The sequence below is a fragment of the Felis catus genome, chromosome A1, assembly GCF_018350175.1.
Source record: "Felis catus isolate Fca126 chromosome A1, F.catus_Fca126_mat1.0, whole genome shotgun sequence".
Classification (NCBI taxonomy): domain Eukaryota; kingdom Metazoa; phylum Chordata; class Mammalia; order Carnivora; family Felidae; genus Felis; species Felis catus.
Window position 1 is genome coordinate 216,467,695 of NC_058368.1, and position 5,242 is coordinate 216,472,936.

The window sequence follows — 5,242 nt, forward strand, 5'->3', positions numbered from 1 at the left end:
GGGGAATGTCAGTGCATGCCTCCTCCCTCCTTGCCTCCAACCAAGAAAGGGAGTGATTTAATGAGAAGCCATCGGAAAACATGACCTGGGCCCCCCAGAGATCTTAGTGTACTGAGATTAGTTAGTGCCAGACTTGTTCCTGGATCATTCTACACCTAACGGACTTACTATGTCCAAGTAGGATAACAGAATGCAGAGAGAGCAACTTGACCTTCCAGATTTTGTCAGGTGTCCTCAAGATTCAGGTGGGCCTTATGGACGATAGCTGAGTTTGACCTACCTTGAAAATACTCTAGCCCAAGTGAACCCAGTGCCAGTGTGAGTCACCCATCAAAAAAGACAACTGGGGAGTGATTACGAAAGTTGATCAGTAGGAAACCGAACCGCTTGTATCATAAAGAAATGCAGTGGAAGGTTCTCAAAAAAGCCTTCAAAAAAATCACAAAAAAGTCGAATGAAGCAGAGCACTGAAGAAGATTCCAGGATCAGATTTTAACCAGTCTCCTAACCCCTCCTTCCCTTTGCTTCCTGTTACCATTCTAGAATCTGAAGGCTAAAAGTAAATGACGAGATAGAATTAAAAAAAAAAAAAAAAAACCTGAAAGTGGAATAAATACAATAATCCTGTCGTGTCCTACTACAGGCATAAAACCAAATTCAGGTGGAGTTAACAGGAGTGTGGAATAAAAGCTGAAACTGAAGGATCAATTGAGGTTTTAATATTAGGCTTGACCACGGTCTTTAATATCTGAGAACCGCATACGGCTTGTTAGTAAATGAAGGTAAGTAGAAAAACGAAGAGATATGCCTGAGCGTTTGAGTCAGGGAAGGATGATTTGAAGAACAACCTGAGAGTGAGAGCAATAAAAAATAAAGTTGACTTCTGCTAGTTTACTATTCTGGTTTACCCAATAAATCAGCTTTAGATATAAAAAATCACCTGAAAAAGACAAATTGGTTTTCAGTCTGTGAGGTATGGCTGTACATAAATTGAATTCATAAACATATAAAGAAAGAATAGGTCAAGAGTGGGAAATAGATGTGGACATCCATGGATGAAAACATTGACAAATGGTATTTTATAAGACATTAGGCTTAAGAAGATGTGAGAGGAAAGTTGGGGAGGGAGTAGGATAATTAAGAAATTAATTAAATAGAAAGATGATTATAATTATAGCTAAATATTATTAAGTGCTTATGTAGGAAGCACTCCACTAAGCATTATGATAGAGTCACTTATTTTAATCCTTTCAAAAGTAACACAAAGTAAATATTATTTCTATTGTACCGAATAAGAAACTGAGGCACAGAGAGGTAAAACAACTTGCCCAAGGTCGTAGTTAGTTAACATCGTCAGAGATGCATGCAAAACTATAATAACTAAATACCTCATTGTCAGAACAAACTACAAGTGTATCAAGTCTTAAGAGGACAGGATAGAGACACGGAATCTATCTTTTAAAAAAAGGATTTAGTTTGGCCTTTTGGCCAATTGTGTTAAATCAAGCTAACCTAATTTTTCATTTCACTGAGTCTATTCCACATTAGGTCTGATCTCATTAATGTTGTCTAAGTTGAATGCTTTTGGGAAAAAAAAATAACTCTATTAAGCCATAAAGACACAATTAGTGAAATGTATTAGATGTGATTATAATGTGACGGATTATTTTTATAAGCATACCAAGCTTACAGACTCAAATGAATATTCAACTTTACAGTGCTAACTTTGAAAGAATAAGCCATGTTGTAATGAAGCTTTTCTTGTTGAAACCTCATTTCTTCTCATTTTGAATTTAGCTCATAGAAGTTTTCAAGGTATATAGAAAATATCTGTATTCAATAAAAATATTTCCCAGTTTGTTTACCCAGACTTTCCCCACAATGCCTTGGGCATATTTTCAGAAATTAAGTCTACCTTCTAATTAGGAAGCTATATAAATATTGAAGGTATTTCAATAACTAATTTAAAGACAAATTTACTTTTTATTTATTTTTTAATTTTTTTTAATATTTATTTATTTTTGAGAGAGAGAGAGACAGAGGATCTAAAGCAGGCTCTGTGCTGACAGCAGAGAGCCTGATACGGGGCTCAAACTCACAAACTGTGAGATCATGACCCGAACCGAAGTTGGACACTTAACCAATTGAGCCACCTAGGCACCTCTAATTTGGAAACAAATTTAAAAGAAAGACTCCTCAAATAGTTTGAACAGTGGCAGGATCGTCAATATAAGTTTGCAGACAACTAGGTAATCACTTTGAAAAGACAGCATTCATGATATATTTGAAAAATATCAGTCGTGACATTTCATAATTATATTCTAACAATAATTTCACTAATTGAATAATTTCATATTATGTACTTACTGATAAGGGACTTATTTGAAACAAGAGCTTCAATGTATTAATAGCATTAGACTAAATGCTACTTTGGGTTCACATCTTATACCTATCTGTAAGTAAAATCTTAACCATAGAAAATAAACCATTATGCCCTTTCATGGCGTCTAAGGAAAAAACTTACCAATGCACACAATTGCCTGAAATTTGATTAAATATGAAATGTTTATCACTGTTTTGTGAACATTGTATGACTGTTTTAAAAAATAGAAAATGACACAAGACTGGGAAGAAATGCAAAAACATTTTCCTATGGTAAATTTATGGATAAACTTTTCATTTCTTTTTTTTTCTTTCCTTATGTTTTCCTTATTTTCAAATCTTTTCAACAAAGTCCAGCATCATATATTACTAAAATGATAGCATATTTATATTCAATATCTGAATACAAATAAATGGATATAATTACACAAGGCTGTAAATACCAGGAAGATGGAGAATTGGGGGCCATTTTTAATGGTACCTACCATAGTCTTCCATCTAGCACCCAGTCCTTCCCATATGTAATATAATATACACACCCCTGTTGAAGGTTTTCAAAACTCATCTGCTTAAAATCCAGAGTCTCATTTTCTGTACCAGGTCTAGGTATGAATGAGGCTCCCTGGTTCCTTAAGTATTTTTTCTTAAGTACTGTTCCACTCGAACTCCACCTACAAAATTAAGGAGGCAGATTATCTGTCTTCTGACCCACTCAATGGAAATGATGGGATAGGCGTAGGATAACCATGGTAGACATTCTTGTTTAAAAATGGGAATGATTGGAGGAACAAAGGAGTCACTGTCCCATATAGTTCTATCCAGGCAGCAAATATTGGAAGTTTTTTGAGTAGGTTACAACTCCCTGCAATCGTTCTCTAATGCTTTTTGTGTCACTCTTTGGAATCATAGTTCTATCCCCTGAATTATCCTTCCTTTTCAATGCTTCTTTTAGCTTGTGTGTACTATTGAGCAGCAATTTGAGCCTACTCCCTGCCAGTGTGTTTGAGAGGGTCCAACAACTTTATTTACTTTGTACTGTTTCTGTCTTCCCTCAGTAAGTGCTGGTGATGCTTCTGCATATGTAACTCATTTAGGAAATATATGGATCTTCTGGGAATCTTCTTGGAGACTACTGAATTAGACAAAAGCCTCCCCTACAGATCTTTTCAAGATCAACCACTTTTTACCTTGGCCTTCTACTGAGAGACAATGTTCTTATTTTTCTTAGAAGCCCTACTGTGTAATTGAGAGGGCCTATGATGCGTACGTTTAAAATCTTTACAGGGTTTATGTCTTTTACTTCCTAATTACGTAATGTTTTTATTGCAGAACCCTGGATTGCAGAACTTTGCTTGGATGTCATTTGTTGGAAGTTACTTCTTTATTTTAGTATCAAATATCATCTTAAGGGGCTGAGAATTTTCAAAATTATTGAGCCTGACTCCCTTTTATTTAGTAGTTTTTCTTCAATTTCTCTGTTCCTCTCACATTTAACTATAAGAAGTAAGAAGAAGTCATGTGACATCTTCAAGACTTTGGTTAAAATATTAGATAGATTCTGTTCGTTAGGCATATTTGTCATACTGCATTTAAATGTTATGCTGCTGCATAACAAGGATACCCATTTCTACGTTTTTTTTAAAGAGAGGTGTCATTGTCCGTTAAGCACTCACCAGCAACTTCTTCAAGTCTAAAATCCCATGGTGTGTTCTAAGCATTTTTACTTTTTTTGCAAACACTTTCCTAAAAGTGTTGCTCGGTCCCAAAGCCACTTCCGTATTTTAGGTGTTTGTTACTGCTACTTACACGTACCAAAGTCTATATTGGTTATTTATTATTACATAACAAATTACCAGAAAATCTTTGGTATCCCACAGTTTGTGTGATATAGGGTCAAGAATCCAGGGGCAGCTTAGATGGGTGCCTTTGCCACAGTGCCTTCATGTGCAAGTTGTTACTGGCAACTTACTGGCAAGTTGTGGCTTACAGTTGTGGTTATATTTGGAAATTCAATTGCAGAGTTGGGTGGTGGTTGAGTCTATGTTTATCCATATGATTTTGGGAGGCCTCGTTTCCTGGCCACATGGGCTTTTTGACATATGCCTCATAACATGGGGTCTGACTTCCCCTAGCATAAGCAAGCTAAGAAAGAGCAAGAAAGAAAGTGTCCAAGGGCATAGTATGTGCCCCAAATGGAAACTACAGTCTAATTCCATCCTTTCTGCCATATTCTATCTGTTGGAAGTTAAAAAGTTCACTTCGTACTCAAGCAAAAGAGAAAGATACTAATACATGGGTATCATGTAAGGAGTTCTTAGAGGTTGGCTAATTAATTCATCCATCTAATTAATTTACTTCTTGTACTTTATGTATGGGAAACACATCCTGAGTCACTTTAATGCATTCAGAAACATTGGAGCTTGTCCCTAAAAACAACCAAGGAACAACTATAATACAGCATAAATTTATACCATGAACCACTCATCAACATACTCAATCAAAATGAAGATACAAATGGAAAACTCAAAACAAACTTAGGAGAATGTTTTGGCGGCATGTTACCTCAAATACTGTTTCTATGATCAAAAGTTGTTAATGTCACCTCTCTTCGGTTCTTTGGAGAATTAAATGAGCCAACTGATAGAAAGAACATAATATGATACCCACTGACTATTAGTGCTTAATAAATACTCACCATTACTACTGCTTCTACTATTATCATTGCTATCATTATCATTATTAAATAAATATTCTTTATTTTAGAAATACAAGAAATCTTTTTAAGATAGTTGTTGGGGCACCTGGTGCCTCAGCTTGTTGTCTGACTCTTGATTTCAGTTCATGTCTTGATCTCAGGTCA